This window comes from Rhipicephalus microplus, unplaced genomic scaffold, assembly GCF_043290135.1.
Source record: "Rhipicephalus microplus isolate Deutch F79 unplaced genomic scaffold, USDA_Rmic scaffold_124, whole genome shotgun sequence".
Taxonomy (NCBI): domain Eukaryota; kingdom Metazoa; phylum Arthropoda; class Arachnida; order Ixodida; family Ixodidae; genus Rhipicephalus; species Rhipicephalus microplus.
In genome coordinates, this window is record NW_027464696.1 from 340,001 (window position 1) to 360,000 (window position 20,000).

Sequence of the window (20,000 nt, forward strand, 5' to 3'; positions counted from 1 at the left end):
GCGGAGACGGGCCTGGCACCCACTCTGGGACAAGCCCCTGTCAGGGGGACTTGCACCGTCGCAAACACCCGAGAACGTCGCCTCCCATACACCACATTTCCCGACCGCCTGCAAGGACGGGGGATTCGGTGCTGGGCTCGGTCCCGTTTCGCTCGCAGCTACTCGGGGAATCCCTGTTGGTTTCTTTTCCTCCGCTTAGTGATATGCTTAAATTCAGCGGGTTGTCTCGCCTGATCTGAGGTCGACAGCGGATACATTCGCTTCCATCAACTTCCTGCACGACCGCGTGCGCTCGCCCTACCAAGTGCGCCCGCAACCCTGTACAGGGCCACTTCTTCACAAGGCTGGCAATCGGCTTCCCCGCTGCACGCGTGCGGCGCACAACCGGTGTGACGTGGAAGTGACGGGACACGTTCGTAAACCCATCGCGAACCGAGTACGACGCCCTACCAAGTGCGCCCGCAACCCTGTACAGGGTCACATCTTCACAAGGCTGGCAAGCGGCATTCCGCTGCGCGCGTGCGTCGTCCGAGCAGTTGCGTGATAAACGACCGTGTCGAAAGCCCAAACACCGCCGAGGCCAGTCGCCGCCGCCGCAAGGGCAGCCACGCAGCCTGGCGAGAGGCATCGTCTCGTGTAGCGTCGCCCCCGCCCCAACTGGAGTGGCCCAGTTTTTTGAACGGGACGGGAACTGCGAAGCACTTAGACCGACGGCGGACTACGACGAGAACGCCTTAAGCTTCGCCAACGTTTCGCCAACTCGTGCGGGAGACTTTTTCCGTTTCGCGGCAAGTCGTCGCGCCGTGCTCTCCGCATCAACCGCGTACGCAGCGAACCGCAAACGTCGGGCGCAGCCTCCTCACCTCCCTGCGCTTTGCGCGCGAACGTTCCCTGTTCGCGCGGCAAAGCCTGGAGGAGGCACGGCCCCGCAGCGTGTTCGAGCGCCCGGTCTACGGGACACCCTGCTTACTTCGAGGGCAACAAGCGCAACGCAAGGCTGCGATCTCGCGCACTTTGCGCACGGCTGGAGAAGCTTTGCTGGCCGGCTTTCGCTCCTCGTGTTTACCGTGCGTTAAAGTTGCGCGTCCGTGGCTCTCGCAGCTCTTGCGCGCCCGGTCGCAGAGAGGAGTACGCAACCTCGACCGCACTTTCCCTGCAGGCTTCCTTCCGACTCGAAGTCCTGCGGCGGTCTCAACGAGGTGCCACATCCTCAATGCAGTCGGTCGCCCCCGTTTCGGTTGGGCTCTGGCACGACGGTCGCCACCGTCTCGCCCTTGAGTGGCCGCTGTTGGCGCTCGCTGTGAGGTGTTCAGCGTGCTGTCCGTGTTGCCGACGCGGTCAAAACGAGTCGACGGCTCACGTTCCCTTGTGCGCCGAAGGCTCTCTTGATATGTGATCCGACCCTCAGACAGACGAAGCCAAGGGAAGACCCAAGGCCGCAATGTGCGTTCAAAGAATCAGTGCTCAGTGTGTCCTGCAATTCACACCAAGTCTCGCAGCTGGCTGCGTTCTTCATCGACCCGAGAACCGAGTGATCCACCGCTTAGAGTCGTGAAAAAGTGTTTGTTCAATTCCGTACAGTCAAAACCAAACGTTTCTGGCACTCGGCCAAACAGTGGCCAAGAAGGGCGCTTTTCAGCGCACGCTTGGACTCCAAAACTCTGCCGCGCCTTTTTCGGCTGCCGCAAATCGAGCAAACGGTGTGTTTCGGACGGCGTTTCGCTTCCGCTACTTGCGAGTGCTTTCGTGGTCCACCCCTCTATAAATACTCGGGAGGCGTCGAAGCCGGTTCTCCAAGCCGGACCCGTAGGTATCGTTGTGTGCTCGCTCTCATTGGCCCGCCTAACCAGAAAATGCCTGCGGTACACCCATTTGGATAAGAGTGCACGCAGATGCGGGCCTCGACGGCTACACATTTCCTCGGGCGGCCGCCTCCCGGCCTCCGTGGAGCGCGGGATGCACGGTCCCATCGACAAGCCTCTCCCGTTTTTACCGTGGCGTCGCGGTTCACCACGGCGGGCGGGTCGGTCTCCTCCGCATAAAAAGGGGGACCCCCGCTTTTTGTTCCACGAAATCGCACAAGCTTTTTTCGCATCCACGGTTTGCCACCGCACACCAAAATGCCGATCCGGCTGCTTACTTTAGCCAACAGGTGGAGCCAGGCGCGCCGTACTTGCGCGGCACTTCCCACGTCCACCGAAGTCGGTGCCAAGGACCACTTTCGGCGCCGGAGCCGCGTACGAGCCTACTCGAGGCGGAAGAACGAAGCCAGCAAGGGCCTGGCCGCAAGTGCGTTCAATTGTCGGGACGTCCAAGTCCCTCGTTCTTCCGTGCTTCCTCTTTCGGCAAGTCGTTGCGGCACCTTCCCAAAGCGCGCAGACCCGCTAATCGCGACGAGCGCGACGTGGCCGTGCCGCCTTTCCCTCGGCAGCAAGCAAAACGCCTGGCAACGTCGACGCTCCCCTAACCGCGATCTCGCACCGTGTTTCGTGTGGCGAATTCAAAAGCCGGCCGGCGCTGCTGCAACCATTACGGTCGGTACGCATACGCCGCGGAGGGCGGGACGGTCATCGGAGCGTGCGGTTCCTCCATCGAGTACTGCGCACCTCGGCCGTCGCATCGCCGTGCCATGACCGGCCGCGCGTCAACGCGAACCGGTGCCAGCGAGATCCCTCGCCTGCAAGAACCGACCGGCAGCCTCCGTCACCCGAGGACGCGGAGGCGCTTGCCGCGGACGGCGGGACGGTATGCACTGGTGCACAGCGGACCCGTCACATCGCCAGTTCCTTGACCGACCGCCGACGCTTGTGCCGTTCCTCTCGTACTTGGCAGTCGCCGCGCGATTGTCGGGTCTCGTTCTTGCACGCTCGAACGGTCGGGAGGGCACTCGGCTGGCGTTTCGGGAACGCGCAGCCTCGCCTTCTACCGACGTAACCACGACTCGCCGTTCGCGCTCCGCCGCTCCTGTTTACAGTACTAGGCGGTCCCGCAGCGGTCGGGTCGCGCATTTCGAGCGCTTCGAGCCACGGTGCAGTGGCGGGTCGAAAGCCGACCTATGAGTGCGTTGCGCCGTTTGTACCCGCGTCCGCCACCTGGCCGACCGTCCAAGGTCGCGGTGTTGGCGTCCGCTGGGCGCAACAATTTGTCACGGGGTGCCGCTCCACATTCAGGCAGCCCCGTGGGGAAAAGCCGACCCCGCGTCCAAACGGGGTCAGCGGCAGAAAGTGTCGGGCGCAGACGCAGCCGAGGCGCTCACCCTTCACAATCCGTTAATGATCCTTCCGCAGGTTCACCTACGGAAACCTTGTTACGACTTTTACTTCCTCTAAATGATCAAGTTTGGTCATCTTTCCAACAGACCGGCGCAACCGAAAGGCCGCGCCGGACATCGGTCCGAAGACCTCACTAAATCATTCAATCGGTAGTAGCGACGGGCGGTGTGTACAAAGGGCAGGGACGTAATCAACGCGAGCTTATGACTCGCGCTTACTGGGAATTCCTCGTTCAAGGGGAACAATTGCAAGCCCCTATCCCAATCACGAAAGAAGTTCCACGGGTTACCCAGTCTTTTCAGACAGGGATAAAGACACGCTGCTTCCTTCAGTGTAGCGCGCGTGCGGCCCCGGACATCTAAGGGCATCACAGACCTGTTATTGCTCTGTTTCGTGCGGCTAGGAGCCGCTTGTCCCTCTAAGAAGGTTGTAAGGTGCTGGGAACCCCGCACCTATTTAATAGGCTAGAGTCTCGTTCGTTATCGGAATTAACCAGACAAATCGCTCCACCAACTAAGAACGGCCATGCACCACCATCCACCGAATCAAGAAAGAGCTCTCAATCTGTCAATCCTCCCAGTGTCCGGGCCGGGTAAGTTTTCCCGTGTTGAGTCAAATTAAGCCGCAGGCTCCACTCCTGGTGGTGCCCTTCCGTCAATTCCTTTAAGTTTCAGCTTTGCAACCATACTTCCCCCGGAACCCAAATACTTTGGTTTCCCGGAAGCTGCCCGCCGAGTCATTTGAGTAACTCAGGCGGATCGCTGGTTGGCATCGTTTATGGTCAGAACTAGGGCGGTATCTGATCGCCTTCGAACCTCTGACTTTCGTTCTTGATCAATGAAAACATTCTTGGCAAATGCTTTCGCAGTAGTTCGTCTTGCGACGGTCCAAGAATTTCACCTCTAGCGCCGCAATACGAATGCCCCCGTCCGTCCCTCTTAATCATTACCTCGTATTCCAAAAACCAACAGAACAGAAACGAGGTCTTGTTCTATTATTCCATGCAAGTTTATTCAGGCGACTCGCCTGCGTTGAGCACTCTAATTTTTTCAAAGTAAAAGCACCGGCCATCTCGAGGCACACAATGAAGTGCACCAAGAAAGAACCGGCATGATGTTCAGTCCGAGCCGTCGCATCGGGTAGATGCACTACTCGTCTGGAACTGAGATCCAACTACGAGCTTTTTAACCGCAGCAGCTTTAGTATACGCTATTGGAGCTGGAATTACCGCGGCTGCTGGCACCAGACTTGCCCTCCAATTGATCCTCGTTAAAGGATTTAGAGTGTACTCATTTCAATTACGGGGCCTCAAAAGAGTCCCGTATTGTTATTTTTCGTCACTACCTCCCCGTGCCGGGAGTGGGTAATTTGCGCGCCTGCTGCCTTCCTTGGATGTGGTAGCCGTTTCTCAGGCTCCCTCTCCGGAATCGAACCCTGATTCTCCGTTACCCGTAACAACCATGGTAAGCAAGTAACCTACCATCGAAAGTTGATAAGGCAGACACTTGAAAGAAACGTCGCCGGCTCGTGGCCATGCGATCAGCACAAAGTTATCCAGAGTCACCACACAATACGGGCCGAAACCCGATCGATCTTGGTCTAATAAAAGCACCCGTTACCCAAAGGGCTCCAGGCTCACTGCATGTATTAGCTCTAGAATTGCCACAGTTATCCAAGTAGGAAGAAACGATCTAAGGAACCATAACTGATTTAATGAGCCATTCGCGGTTTCGCCTTATTTCGGCATGTACTTAGACATGCATGGCTTAATCTTTGAGACAAGCATATGATTACTGGCAGGATCAACCAGGTAATCGTTCGACTGCGCGTCCGTCCTCGCCTTCGGCGGGCCGGACGCAGTCTGTGTGCGGCGGAGGCCACCTTCAGGCGCCCCAACACGCTTATTTTGCACTCCGAGATGACGGCGTTCGAGCTCGCTACGGCACAACCTTCCCGAAAGACGAGTGGGAGCCGTGCGGCAAGAAGCACGTTCATGCTCGCTCTTTTTCGTTGCATCGACTCGGTCGCGCCGTGCGGGTTGCCCAAGCCCGCTGCACTGTCGGTGGACCGGCCGGAACTAGCAACGGAGCCGAGACCGCAAAGCCGCCAGACGACGGGTCACGCCCGCGTCTTCGGCGCTTTCGCATCTGAATCGCCCGAGGACGACACGGAACACACCTCGATATCGTGGTAAAACGGCACCGTCCGACAACCAGCCCCTAACGCATCAAGCGGATGAGGCTGCAGACGACTGCCGTGGATTCCCCTGGAGCAGACCCGAGGACACGCTTGACGAGGCCGAAGCCCGCCGCATATCAGACACCCGGTCGCTTTCGCGTACGCCGCTCACGAGAACCCCCACATAATAGCAGCGATAAGTACCCAGACCTCCTTGGGCACTAATACGAGCGTACTCGAGAAAATTTCACCGCGGGTGTGCCCCGAAACGTGTGGCACGTTGAGCGTGCCACAAGTCTACGTCGCTCTCAAACCCGCCGAGGTCGTAGAATTTGCGACCCTACTCACGAAATTGCCACCGAGGATACGGCCGCAAACGTACCGCACCTTGGGTAGGCCACGAGTTTGTGCAACACTACGCTGACGGCACAGCACCGAGGTCGTGCGCGCACGCACGGGAAAATTCCGCCGCGGTTTCTGCCGAAAACGTGAGGCACCACGACTCTCCGCAAGTTCGCGTCGACTGCGAAAGACCGAAGTCGTGAACGACGTGTCCGCTACTCGCCGCCGACACGCTGGACACCAAACGTACAACGAATCGACGGCGTCGTAGAGGCCCACGACGCGGTTTTCCTTAACGACGTCTCGGCGTGGCACCGACAGGTTAGAACGGCCGACCAACGTTCCCTGTCCGCCGTTCGGCTCAGTCGAAGGGCTCGGCGACTTCGGCAACGCTGCGAAGCCGCACGGTGACGCACGCCATGTCCCCATTTTTTTTTTCTTTCTGCGTCTGCCGGGGTGCCCCTATAATAGCAGCGATAAGCACCCAGACCGCCGTGGGTCGCTCGCCCCGGCTGACGTGGTTTTTCGTACTCCTGCGGCGGTCGCCGTCAAGCACGTCCAAATACGCTACTTTCGTGGGCGCATTCACGCTCTTTCGCTTCGCCGGAGTGCCAGCACTCACTCTGCCAAAAACGGCGAACATCCGAGCGGCGGTTCCCACTTTTGCGTCGGCGTCGCAAACCCCGCCCCGGCAGACGAGGTTTGCCGTACTCGTGCGACGGTGGCCGGCGGGCACGTCGAAAGACGCCGATATCGTGCGCGAATTGGCGCACCTTGGCTTCACCGGAGTGCCGCCACTGACTCCTCCAAAAACGGCGAAGATCCGAGCGGCGCTTCCCACTTTCGCATCGGCGTCCCGAACTCCGCCCCGGCTGACGCGGTTTACCGTACTCGTGCGACGGTCGCCGGCGAGCACGTGGAAAGACGCCGATATCGTGCCCGAATCGGCTCCGTTCGGCTTCGCCGGAGTGCCAGCACTGGCTCGGCGAAAGACGACGAACATCCGAGCGACGGTTCTCACTATTGCGTACGCGTCGCAAACCCCGCCCCGGCAGACGCACTTTGCCGTACTCGTGCGACGGTCGCCGGCGAGCACGTAGAAAGACGCCGATATCGTGCCGGAATCGGCCCCGTTTGGCTTCGCCGGAGTGCCAGCACTCACTCGGCCACAAACGGCGAACATCCGAGCGGCGGTTCCCACTTAGCCGTCGGCGTCCCGAACTCCGCCCCGGCAGACGCGGTTGCCGAGCTCGTGCGACTAGCGACCGCGAAGCCGTCTCGCGACGCCGCTTTCGTGCGCGGCTCCCACTGCGACCTGGGTCACCCGAGGTCGACGAGCAAAAAAGAATGTCGAAAAAAAAATTTTTTTTTTTTTGCGTCTGCCGGGGTGCCCCTATAATAGCAGCGATAAGCACCCAGACCGCCATGGGTCGCTCGCCCCGGCTGACGTGGTTTTTCGTTTTCCTGCGGTGGTCGTCGTCAAGCACGTCCAAACACGCCACTTTCGTGGGCGCATTCGCGCTCTTTCGCTTCGCCGGAGTGCCAGCACTCACTCTGCCAAAAACGGCGAACATCCTAGTGGCGGTTCCCACTTTTGCGTCGGCGTCGCCAACCCCGCCCCGGCATACGCGGTTTGCCGTACTCGTGCGGCGGTGGCCGGCGGGCACGTCGAAAGACACCGATATCGTGCGCGAGTCGATGCTTCTTGGTCTCGCAGGAGGGCCGCCACTCACTCCTGCAAAAACGGCGAAGATCCGAGCGGCGCTTCCCACTTTTTCGTCGGCGTCGCAAACCTCGCCCCGGCAGACGCGCTTTGCCGTACTCGTGCGACGGTCGCCGGCGAGCACGTCGAAATACGCCGATATCGTGCCCGAATCGGCCCCGTTTCGCTTCGCCGGAGTGCCAGCACTCGCTCGGCCAAAGACGACGAACATCCGAGCGACGGTTCCCACTATTGCGTACGCGTCGCAAACCCCGCCCCGGCAGACGCGGTTTGCCGTACTCGTGCGGCGGTGGCCGGCGGGCACGTCGAAAGACGCCGATATCGTGCACGAATTGGCGCTCCTTGGCTTCACCGGAGTGCCAGCACTCACTCGGCCAAAAACGGCGAACATCCGAGCAGCGGTACCCACTTAGCCGTCGGCATCCCGAACTCCGCGCCGGCTGACGCGGTTGCCGAGCTCGTGCGACTAGCGACCGCGAACGCGTCTCGCGACGCCGCTTTCGTGCGCGGCTCCCATTGCGACCTGGGTTACCCGAGCTCGACCAGCAAAAAAGAAGGTCGAAAAAAAATTTTTTTTTTTTCTGCGTCTGCCGGGGTGCCCCTATAATAGCAGCGATAAGCACCCAGACCGCCGTGGGTCGCTCGCCCCGGCTGACGTGGTTTTTCGTACTCCTGCAGCGGTCGCCGTCAAGCACGTCCAAATACGCCACTTTCGTGGGCGCATTCGCGCTCTTTCGCGTCGCCGGAGTGCCAGCACTCACTCTGCCAAAAACGGCCAACATCCGAGCGGCGGTTCCCACTTTTGCGTCGGCGTCGTAAACCCCGCCCCGGCAGACGCGGTTTGCCCTACTCGTGCGACGGTCGCCGGCGAGCGCGTCGAAAGACGCCGATATCGTGCGCTAATTGGCGCTCCTTGGCTTCTCCGGAGTGCCGCCACTCACTCCTCCAAAAACGGCGAAGATCCGAGCGGCGTTCTCCACTTTCGCATCGGCGTCCCGAACTCCGCCCGGGCTGACGCGGTTTACCGTACTCGTGCGACGGTCGCCGGCGGGCACGTCGAAAGACGCCGATATCGTGCCGTAATCGGCCCCGTTTGGCTTCGCCCGAGTGCCAGCACTCACTCGGCCAAAAACGGCGAACATCCGAGCAGCGTTTCCCACTTTCGCATCGGCGTCCCGAAGCCCGCCCCGGCAGACGCGGTTTGCCCTACTCGAGCGACGGTCGCCGGCGATCACGTCGAAAGGCGCCGAATTCGTGCACGAATCGATGCTTCTTGGTCTCGCAGGAGGGCCGCCACTCACTCCTGCAAAAACGGCGAAGATCCGAGTTGCGCTTCCCACTTTTTCGTCGGCGTCCCGAACTACGCCCCGGCTGACGCGGTTTACCGTACTCGTGCGACGGTCGCCGGCGGTCACTTCAAAATACGCCGATTTCGTGGGCGCATTCACGCTGTTTCGCTTCCCCGGAGTGCCAACACTCACTCTGCCGAAAGCGGCGATCATCCGAGCGGCGGTTCCCACTTTTGCGTCGGCTTCGCAAACGGCGCCCCGGCAGACGCGCTCGTGCGACGTACTCGTGCGACGGTCGCCGGCGAGCACGTCGAAAGACGCCGATATCGTGCTCGAATCGACCCCGTTTCGCTTCGCCGGAGTGCTGCCAGTCACGGCGCAGAAAACGGCGAACAAGTGTTTTTTTTTTTTTCCTAGAATTTGTGTTATAGAAGGCACATTTGATATCGGACGATAATTTTCAACTTTATCACGCGCACCGATTTTCGTGTAGAGGTTTGCAAATTTATGGGAATTTCTCCACTTGGAATAATGCGATTTAGTAGTACTACGAGAACTTCATGGATGTACTCAAGGGTACGGGGCAAGTCAGTTACGTCAACACCTGCAGATTATTTACACTTCAAACTGAAAATTGTTGGTTGTGAGTCCTCGTGTGATATTAAAGGCCGATTCGCTAACACATAGAACAAAGAAAGAAAGGAAGAAAAAACGCCCGCGCTCGCTCAAGAAACCTGGGTTCGCAACAAGTGGCAACAACAAGCAACCGAGCGAGTGCGCCAAAACCCGTGGCGGCCGAACAAACGCGAAGTCCCAACCGCGTCAGCCGGGGCGGCACGGGACAGGAAAAATCACTTCAGCCGGGGCGGCGGGGCACCGAATAAACCTCGTCACCTCGTCGCAGGATAAAAGAGGAAACAAAAAGTCTAAACAGCGTCTGCTGGAGCGAATGCGTAATAAAACAACAACAACAACAAAAAAAAAAACACCCGCGCTCAAGAAGTCTGCAATCACCACAAAAGGCGACTGTGACCGAGCAGCGTCAGCCGGGGCCGTGCGGAAACGGAAAAACCGCGACTACCGGGGCGTCGAGGCACCGAAAAATCCACTTCAGCCGCGGCGAAAAAAAAAACAAAAAGAAAGACGGAGGGGGGGGGGGGGAACCACGTCTGCCGGGGCGAAGGAAAAAAAAAAACGCGTCTGCCGGGGCGAGCCCGGGTGCGGCACCACCGGGAAAACTGTGGCAAACAGACATGGCGATCGAGTGAGTGGGCCGCCAGCCAGGCTCAGCCAAAAAGTGCAAAGTCCGAACTGCGTCAGCCGGGGCGGCAAAAACCGCGTCAGCCGGGGCGGCGCAAAAAACCGCGTCTGCCGGGGCGGCACGAAACCGCGTCAGCCGGGGCGGCGCGAAAACTGCGTCAGCCGGGGCGAAAGAAAAAAAAAAAACGCGTCTGCCGGGGCAAGCCCGGGTGCGGCACCACCGGGAAAACTGTGGCAAACAGACATGGCGATCGAGTGAGTGGGCCGCCAGCCAGGCACAGCCGAAAAGTGCAAAGTCCGAACCGTGTCAGCCGGGGCGGCAAAAACCGCGTCAGCCGGGGCGGCGCGAAAACCGCGTCTGCCGGGGCGGCGCGAAAACTGCGTCAGCCGGGGCGAGCCCGGGTGCGGCACCACCGGGAAAACTGTGGCTAACAGACATGGCGATCGAGTGAGTGGGCCACCAGCCAGGCTCAGCCGAAAAGTGCTAAGTCCGAACTGCGTCAGCCGGGGCGGCAAAAACCGCGTCAGCCGGGGCGGCAAAAACCGCGTCAGCCGGGGCGGCGCAAAAACCGCGTCTGCCGGGGCGGCACGAAACCGCGTCAGCCGGGGCGGCGCGAAAACTGCGTCAGCCGGGGCGAGCCCGGGTGCGGCACCACCGGGAAAACTGTGGCAAACAGACATGGCGATCGAGTGAGTGGGCCGCCAGCCAGGCTCAGCCAAAAAGTGCCAAGTCCGAACTGCGTCAGCCGGGGCGGCAAAAAACCGCGTCAGCCGGGGCGGCGCAAAAAACCGCGTCTGCCGGGGCGGCGCGAAAACCGCGTCTGCCGGGGCGGCGCGAAAACTGCGTCAGCCGGGGCGAAAGAAAAAAAAAACGCGTCTGCCGGGGCGAGCCCGGGTGCGGCACCACCGGGAAAACTGTGGCAAACAGACATGGCGATCGAGTGAGTGGGCCGCCAGCCAGGCACAGCCGAAAAGTGCCAAGTCCGAACTGCGTCTGCCGGGGCGGCACGAAACCGCGTCAGCCGGGGCGGCGCGAAAACTGCGTCAGCCGGGGCGAAAGAAAAAAAAAAACGCGTCTGCCGGGGCGAGCCCGGGTGCGGCACCACCGGGAAAACTGTGGCAAACAGACATGGCGATCGAGTGAGTGGGCCGCCAGCCAGGCTCAGCCAAAAAGTGCAAAGTCCGAACTGCGTCAGCCGGGGCGGCAAAAACCGCGTCAGCCGGGGCGGCGCAAAAAACCGCGTCTGCCGGGGCGGCACGAAACCGCGTCAGCCGGGGCGGCGCGAAAACTGCGTCAGCCGGGGCGAAAGAAAAAAAAAAAAACGCGTCTGCCGGGGCAAGCCCGGGTGCGGCACCACCGGGAAAACTGTGGCAAACAGACATGGCGATCGAGTGAGTGGGCCGCCAGCCAGGCACAGCCGAAAAGTGCAAAGTCCGAACCGTGTCAGCCGGGGCGACGCAAAAACCGCGTCAGCCGGGGCGGCGCGAAAACCGCGTCAGCCGGGGCGGCACGAAACCGCGTCAGCCGGGGCGGCGCGAAAACTGCGTCAGCCGGGGCGGCGCGAAAACCTCGTCAGCCGGGGCGAGCGAAAAGGGGGGGGGGGAACCACGTCTGCCGGGGCGAAAGAAAAAAAAAACGCGTCTGCCGGGGCGAGCCCGGGTGCGGCACCACCGGGAAGACTGTGGCAAACAGACATGGCGATCGAGTGAGTGGGCCGCCAGCCAGGCTCAGCCCAAAAAGTGCTAAGTCCGAACTGCGTCAGCCGGGGCGGCAAAAACCGCGTCAGCCGGGGCGGCGCGAAAACCGCGTCTGCCGGGGCGGCGCGAAAACTGCGTCAGCCGGGGCGAGCCCGGGTGCGGCACCACCGGGAAAACTGTGGCTAACAGACATGGCGATCGAGTGAGTGGGCCACCAGCCAGGCTCAGCCAAAAAGTGCTAAGTCCGAACTGCGTCAGCCGGGGCGGCAAAAACCGCGTCAGCCGGGGCGGCAAAAACCGCGTCAGCCGGGGCGGCGCAAAAACCGCGTCTGCCGGGGCGGCACGAAACCGCGTCAGCCGGGGCGGCGCGAAAACTGCGTCAGCCGGGGCGAGCCCGGGTGCGGCACCACCGGGAAAACTGTGGCAAACAGACATGGCGATCGAGTGAGTGGGCCGCCAGCCAGGCTCAGCCAAAAAGTGCCAAGTCCGAACTGCGTCAGCCGGGGCGGCAAAAAACCGCGTCAGCCGGGGCGGCGCAAAAAACCGCGTCTGCCGGGGCGGCGCGAAACCGCGTCAGCCGGGGCGGCGCGAAAACTGCGTCAGCCGGGGCGGCGCGAAAACCTCGTCAGCCGGGGCGAGCGAAAAGGGGGGGGGGGAACCACGTCTGCCGGGGCGAAAGAAAAAAAAAACGCGTCTGCCGGGGCGAGCCCGGGTGCGGCACCACCGGGAAGACTGTGGCAAACAGACATGGCGATCGAGTGAGTGGGCCGCCAGCCAGGCTCAGCCCAAAAAGTGCTAAGTCCGAACTGCGTCAGCCGGGGCGGCAAAAACCGCGTCAGCCGGGGCGGCGCGAAAACCGCGTCTGCCGGGGCGGCGCGAAAACTGCGTCAGCCGGGGCGAGCCCGGGTGCGGCACCACCGGGAAAACTGTGGCTAACAGACATGGCGATCGAGTGAGTGGGCCACCAGCCAGGCTCAGCCAAAAAGTGCTAAGTCCGAACTGCGTCAGCCGGGGCGGCAAAAACCGCGTCAGCCGGGGCGGCAAAAACCGCGTCAGCCGGGGCGGCGCAAAAACCGCGTCTGCCGGGGCGGCACGAAACCGCGTCAGCCGGGGCGGCGCGAAAACTGCGTCAGCCGGGGCGAGCCCGGGTGCGGCACCACCGGGAAAACTGTGGCAAACAGACATGGCGATCGAGTGAGTGGGCCGCCAGCCAGGCTCAGCCAAAAAGTGCCAAGTCCGAACTGCGTCAGCCGGGGCGGCAAAAAACCGCGTCAGCCGGGGCGGCGCAAAAAACCGCGTCTGCCGGGGCGGCGCGAAAACCGCGTCTGCCGGGGCGGCGCGAAAACTGCGTCAGCCGGGGCGAAAGAAAAAAAAAACGCGTCTGCCGGGGCGAGCCCGGGTGCGGCACCACCGGGAAAACTGTGGCAAACAGACATGGCGATCGAGTGAGTGGGCCGCCAGCCAGGCACAGCCGAAAAGTGCCAAGTCCGAACTGCGTCTGCCGGGGCGGCACGAAACCGCGTCAGCCGGGGCGGCGCGAAAACTGCGTCAGCCGGGGCGAAAGAAAAAAAAAACGCGTCTGCCGGGGCGAGCCCGGGTGCGGCACCACCGGGAAAACTGTGGCAAACAGACATGGCGATCGAGTGAGTGGGCCGCCAGCCAGGCTCAGCCAAAAAGTGCAAAGTCCGAACTGCGTCAGCCGGGGCGGCAAAAACCGCGTCAGCCGGGGCGGCGCAAAAAACCGCGTCTGCCGGGGCGGCACGAAACCGCGTCAGCCGGGGCGGCGCGAAAACTGCGTCAGCCGGGGCGAAAGAAAAAAAAAAACGCGTCTGCCGGGGCAAGCCCGGGTGCGGCACCACCGGGAAAACTGTGGCAAACAGACATGGCGATCGAGTGAGTGGGCCGCCAGCCAGGCACAGCCGAAAAGTGCAAAGTCCGAACCGTGTCAGCCGGGGCGACGCAAAAACCGCGTCAGCCGGGGCGGCGCGAAAACCGCGTCAGCCGGGGCGGCACGAAACCGCGTCAGCCGGGGCGGCGCGAAAACTGCGTCAGCCGGGGCGGCGCGAAAACCTCGTCAGCCGGGGCGAGCGAAAAGGGGGGGGGGGAACCACGTCTGCCGGGGCGAAAGAAAAAAAAAACGCGTCTGCCGGGGCGAGCCCGGGTGCGGCACCACCGGGAAGACTGTGGCAAACAGACATGGCGATCGAGTGAGTGGGCCGCCAGCCAGGCTCAGCCCAAAAAGTGCTAAGTCCGAACTGCGTCAGCCGGGGCGGCAAAAACCGCGTCAGCCGGGGCGGCGCGAAAACCGCGTCTGCCGGGGCGGCGCGAAAACTGCGTCAGCCGGGGCGAGCCCGGGTGCGGCACCACCGGGAAAACTGTGGCTAACAGACATGGCGATCGAGTGAGTGGGCCACCAGCCAGGCTCAGCCAAAAAGTGCTAAGTCCGAACTGCGTCAGCCGGGGCGGCAAAAACCGCGTCAGCCGGGGCGGCAAAAACCGCGTCAGCCGGGGCGGCGCAAAAACCGCGTCTGCCGGGGCGGCACGAAACCGCGTCAGCCGGGGCGGCGCGAAAACTGCGTCAGCCGGGGCGAGCCCGGGTGCGGCACCACCGGGAAAACTGTGGCAAACAGACATGGCGATCGAGTGAGTGGGCCGCCAGCCAGGCTCAGCCAAAAAGTGCCAAGTCCGAACTGCGTCAGCCGGGGCGGCAAAAAACCGCGTCAGCCGGGGCGGCGCAAAAAACCGCGTCTGCCGGGGCGGCGCGAAAACCGCGTCTGCCGGGGCGGCGCGAAAACTGCGTCAGCCGGGGCGAAAGAAAAAAAAAAAACGCGTCTGCCGGGGCGAGCCCGGGTGCGGCACCACCGGGAAAACTGTGGCAAACAGACATGGCGATCGAGTGAGTGGGCCGCCAGCCAGGCACAGCCGAAAAGTGCCAAGTCCGAACTGCGTCTGCCGGGGCGGCCCGAAACCGCGTCAGCCGGGGCGGCGCGAAAACTGCGTCAGCCGGGGCGAAAGAAAAAAAAAAACGCGTCTGCCGGGGCGAGCCCGGGTGCGGCACCACCGGGAAAACTGTGGCAAACAGACATGGCGATCGAGTGAGTGGGCCGCCAGCCAGGCACAGCCGAAAAGTGCTAAGTCCGAACTGCGTCTGCCGGGGCGGCACGAAACCGCGTCAGCCGGGGCGGCGCGAAAACCGCGTCTGCCGGGGCGGCACGAAACCGCGTCAGCCGGGGCGGCGCGAAAACTGCATCAGCCGGGGCGAGCCCGGGTGCAGCACCACCGGGAAAACTGTGGCAAACAGACATGGCGATCGAGTGAGTGGGCCGCCAGCCAGGCACAGCCGAAAAGTGCTAAGTCCGAACTGCGTCTGCCGGGGCGGCACGAAACCGCGTCAGCCGGGGCGGCGCGAAAACCGCGTCTGCCGGGGCGGCACGAAACCGCGTCAGCCGGGGCGGCGCGAAAACTGCGTCAGCCGGGGCGAGCCCGGGTGCAGCACCACCGGGAAAACTGTGGCAAACAGACATGGCGATCGAGTGAGTGGGCCGCCAGCCAGGCACAGCCGAAAAGTGCTAAGTCCGAACTGCGTCTGCCGGGGCGGCACGAAACCGCGTCAGCCGGGGCGGCGCGAAAACCGCGTCTGCCGGGGCGGCACGAAACCGCGTCAGCCGGGGCGGCGCGAAAACTGCGTCAGCCGGGGCGAGCCCGGGTGCAGCACCACCGGGAAAACTGTGGCAAACAGACATGGCGATCGAGTGAGTGGGCCGCCAGCCAGGCACAGCCGAAAAGTGCTAAGTCCGAACTGCGTCAGCCGGGGCGGCAAAAACCGCGTCAGCCGGGGCGGCGCGAAAACTGCGTCAGCCGGGGCGAAAGAAAAAAAAAAAACGCGTCTGCCGGGGCGAGCCCGGGTGCGGCACCACCGGGAAAACTGTGGCAAACAGACATGGCGATCGAGTGAGTGGGCCGCCAGCCAGGCTCAGCCAAAAAGTGCAAAGTCCGAACTGCGTCAGCCGGGGCGGCAAAAACCGCGTCAGCCGGGGCGGCGCAAAAAACCGCGTCTGCCGGGGCGGCACGAAACCGCGTCAGCCGGGGCGGCGCGAAAACTGCGTCAGCCGGGGCGAAAGAAAAAAAAAAAACGCGTCTGCCGGGGCAAGCCCGGGTGCGGCACCACCGGGAAAACTGTGGCAAACAGACATGGCGATCGAGTGAGTGGGCCGCCAGCCAGGCACAGCCGAAAAGTGCAAAGTCCGAACCGTGTCAGCCGGGGCGACGCAAAAACCGCGTCAGCCGGGGCGGCGCGAAAACCGCGTCAGCCGGGGCGGCACGAAACCGCGTCAGCCGGGGCGGCGCGAAAACTGCGTCAGCCGGGGCGGCGCGAAAACCTCGTCAGCCGGGGCGAGCGAAAAGGGGGGGGGGGAACCACGTCTGCCGGGGCGAAAGAAAAAAAAAACGCGTCTGCCGGGGCGAGCCCGGGTGCGGCACCACCGGGAAGACTGTGGCAAACAGACATGGCGATCGAGTGAGTGGGCCGCCAGCCAGGCTCAGCCCAAAAAGTGCTAAGTCCGAACTGCGTCAGCCGGGGCGGCAAAAACCGCGTCAGCCGGGGCGGCGCGAAAACCGCGTCTGCCGGGGCGGCGCGAAAACTGCGTCAGCCGGGGCGAGCCCGGGTGCGGCACCACCGGGAAAACTGTGGCTAACAGACATGGCGATCGAGTGAGTGGGCCACCAGCCAGGCTCAGCCAAAAAGTGCTAAGTCCGAACTGCGTCAGCCGGGGCGGCAAAAACCGCGTCAGCCGGGGCGGCAAAAACCGCGTCAGCCGGGGCGGCGCAAAAACCGCGTCTGCCGGGGCGGCACGAAACCGCGTCAGCCGGGGCGGCGCGAAAACTGCGTCAGCCGGGGCGAGCCCGGGTGCGGCACCACCGGGAAAACTGTGGCAAACAGACATGGCGATCGAGTGAGTGGGCCGCCAGCCAGGCTCAGCCAAAAAGTGCCAAGTCCGAACTGCGTCAGCCGGGGCGGCAAAAAACCGCGTCAGCCGGGGCGGCGCAAAAAACCGCGTCTGCCGGGGCGGCGCGAAACCGCGTCAGCCGGGGCGGCGCGAAAACTGCGTCAGCCGGGGCGGCGCGAAAACCTCGTCAGCCGGGGCGAGCGAAAAGGGGGGGGGAACCACGTCTGCCGGGGCGAAAGAAAAAAAAAACGCGTCTGCCGGGGCGAGCCCGGGTGCGGCACCACCGGGAAGACTGTGGCAAACAGACATGGCGATCGAGTGAGTGGGCCGCCAGCCAGGCTCAGCCCAAAAAGTGCTAAGTCCGAACTGCGTCAGCCGGGGCGGCAAAAACCGCGTCAGCCGGGGCGGCGCGAAAACCGCGTCTGCCGGGGCGGCGCGAAAACTGCGTCAGCCGGGGCGAGCCCGGGTGCGGCACCACCGGGAAAACTGTGGCTAACAGACATGGCGATCGAGTGAGTGGGCCACCAGCCAGGCTCAGCCAAAAAGTGCTAAGTCCGAACTGCGTCAGCCGGGGCGGCAAAAACCGCGTCAGCCGGGGCGGCAAAAACCGCGTCAGCCGGGGCGGCGCAAAAACCGCGTCTGCCGGGGCGGCACGAAACCGCGTCAGCCGGGGCGGCACGAAAACTGCGTCAGCCGGGGCGAGCCCGGGTGCGGCACCACCGGGAAAACTGTGGCAAACAGACATGGCGATCGAGTGAGTGGGCCGCCAGCCAGGCTCAGCCAAAAAGTGCCAAGTCCGAACTGCGTCAGCCGGGGCGGCAAAAAACCGCGTCAGCCGGGGCGGCGCAAAAAACCGCGTCTGCCGGGGCGGCGCGAAAACTGCGTCAGCCGGGGCGAAAGAAAAAAAAAAACGCGTCTGCCGGGGCGAGCCCGGGTGCGGCACCACCGGGAAAACTGTGGCAAACAGACATGGCGATCGAGTGAGTGGGCCGCCAGCCAGGCACAGCCGAAAAGTGCCAAGTCCGAACTGCGTCTGCCGGGGCGGCACGAAACCGCGTCAGCCGGGGCGGCGCGAAAACTGCGTCAGCCGGGGCGAAAGAAAAAAAAACGCGTCTGCCGGGGCGAGCCCGGGTGCGGCACCACCGGGAAAACTGTGGCAAACAGACATGGCGATCGAGTGAGTGGGCCGCCAGCCAGGCTCAGCCAAAAAGTGCAAAGTCCGAACTGCGTCAGCCGGGGCGGCAAAAACCGCGTCAGCCGGGGCGGCGCAAAAAACCGCGTCTGCCGGGGCGGCACGAAACCGCGTCAGCCGGGGCGGCGCGAAAACTGCGTCAGCCGGGGCGAAAGAAAAAAAAAACGCGTCTGCCGGGGCAAGCCCGGGTGCGGCACCACCGGGAAAACTGTGGCAAACAGACATGGCGATCGAGTGAGTGGGCCGCCAGCCAGGCACAGCCGAAAAGTGCAAAGTCCGAACCGTGTCAGCCGGGGCGACGCAAAAACCGCGTCAGCCGGGGCGGCGCGAAAACCGCGTCAGCCGGGGCGGCACGAAACCGCGTCAGCCGGGGCGGCGCGAAAACTGCGTCAGCCGGGGCGGCGCGAAAACCTCGTCAGCCGGGGCGAGCGAAAAGGGGGGGGGGAACCACGTCTGCCGGGGCGAAAGAAAAAAAAAACGCGTCTGCCGGGGCGAGCCCGGGTGCGGCACCACCGGGAAGACTGTGGCAAACAGACATGGCGATCGAGTGAGTGGGCCGCCAGCCAGGCTCAGCCCAAAAAGTGCTAAGTCCGAACTGCGTCAGCCGGGGCGGCAAAAACCGCGTCAGCCGGGGCGGCGCGAAAACCGCGTCTGCCGGGGCGGCGCGAAAACTGCGTCAGCCGGGGCGAGCCCGGGTGCGGCACCACCGGGAAAACTGTGGCTAACAGACATGGCGATCGAGTGAGTGGGCCACCAGCCAGGCTCAGCCAAAAAGTGCTAAGTCCGAACTGCGTCAGCCGGGGCGGCAAAAACCGCGTCAGCCGGGGCGGCAAAAACCGCGTCAGCCGGGGCGGCGCAAAAACCGCGTCTGCCGGGGCGGCACGAAACCGCGTCAGCCGGGGCGGCGCGAAAACTGCGTCAGCCGGGGCGAGCCCGGGTGCGGCACCACCGGGAAAACTGTGGCAAACAGACATGGCGATCGAGTGAGTGGGCCGCCAGCCAGGCTCAGCCAAAAAGTGCCAAGTCCGAACTGCGTCAGCCGGGGCGGCAAAAAACCGCGTCAGCCGGGGCGGCGCAAAAAACCGCGTCTGCCGGGGCGGCGCGAAAACCGCGTCTGCCGGGGCGGCGCGAAAACTGCGTCAGCCGGGGCGAAAGAAAAAAAAAACGCGTCTGCCGGGGCGAGCCCGGGTGCGGCACCACCGGGAAAACTGTGGCAAACAGACATGGCGATCGAGTGAGTGGGCCGCCAGCCAGGCACAGCCGAAAAGTGCCAAGTCCGAACTGCGTCTGCCGGGGCGGCCCGAAACCGCGTCAGCCGGGGCGGCGCGAAAACTGCGTCAGCCGGGGCGAAAGAAAAAAAAAACGCGTCTGCCGGGGCGAGCCCGGGTGCGGCACCACCGGGAAAACTGTGGCAAACAGACATGGCGATCGAGTGAGTGGGCCGCCAGCCAGGCACAGCCGAAAAGTGCTAAGTCCGAACTGCGTCTGCCGGGGCGGCACGAAACCGCGTCAGCCGGGGCGGCGCGAAAACCGCGTCTGCCGGGGCGGCACGAAACCGCGTCAGCCGGGGCGGCGCGAAAACTGCGTCAGCCGGGGCGAGCCCGGGTGCAGCACCACCGGGAAAACTGTGGCAAACAGACATGGCGATCGAGTGAGTGGGCCGCCAGCCAGGCACAGCCGAAAAGTGCTAAGTCCGAACTGCGTCTGCCGGGGCGGCACGAAACCGCGTCAGCCGGGGCGGCGCGAAAACCGCGTCTGCCGGGGCGGCACGAAACCGCGTCAGCCGGGGCGGCGCGAAAACTGCGTCAGCCGGGGCGAGCCCGGGTGCAGCACCACCGGGAAAACTGTGGCAAACAGACATGGCGATCGAGTGAGTGGGCCGCCAGCCAGGCACAGCCGAAAAGTGCTAAGTCCGAACTGCGTCAGCCGGGGCGGCAAAAACCGCGTCAGCCGGGGCGGCGCAAAAACCGCGTCTGCCGGGGCGAATGCAAAAAAAAACAAAGAAAAAAGCCCGCGCTTAATCAAAAGAAAACAAAGAAAAAAGCTTGCGCTTAATCAAAAGAAAACAAACAAAAAAAGTTCGCGCTTAAGCCTGGCGGT

General features: G+C 63.2%; 3 non-coding genes across 3 annotated transcripts in view; all 3 read right to left on the bottom strand.

The window, feature by feature from the left end:
- LOC142790761 (large subunit ribosomal RNA) overlaps window positions 1–244 on the bottom strand; it is a 3,947-nt gene extending 3,703 nt beyond the window's left edge. Inside the window, exon 1 of the ribosomal RNA XR_012889751.1 lies at window positions 1–244. This exon is cut by the window's left edge and continues 3,703 nt beyond it. This is a non-coding gene — a ribosomal RNA (large subunit ribosomal RNA).
- Window positions 245–1,398: 1,154 nt separating this feature from the next.
- LOC142790782 (5.8S ribosomal RNA) lies at window positions 1,399–1,551 on the bottom strand. Its single transcript, XR_012889761.1, has one exon. It is a non-coding gene; the product is annotated as a 5.8S ribosomal RNA (ribosomal RNA).
- A 1,719-nt stretch (window positions 1,552–3,270) lies between these two features.
- LOC142790811 (small subunit ribosomal RNA) lies at window positions 3,271–5,085 on the bottom strand. Its single transcript, XR_012889790.1, has one exon. It is a non-coding gene; the product is annotated as a small subunit ribosomal RNA (ribosomal RNA).
- Between the last annotated feature and the right edge of the window lie 14,915 nt (window positions 5,086–20,000).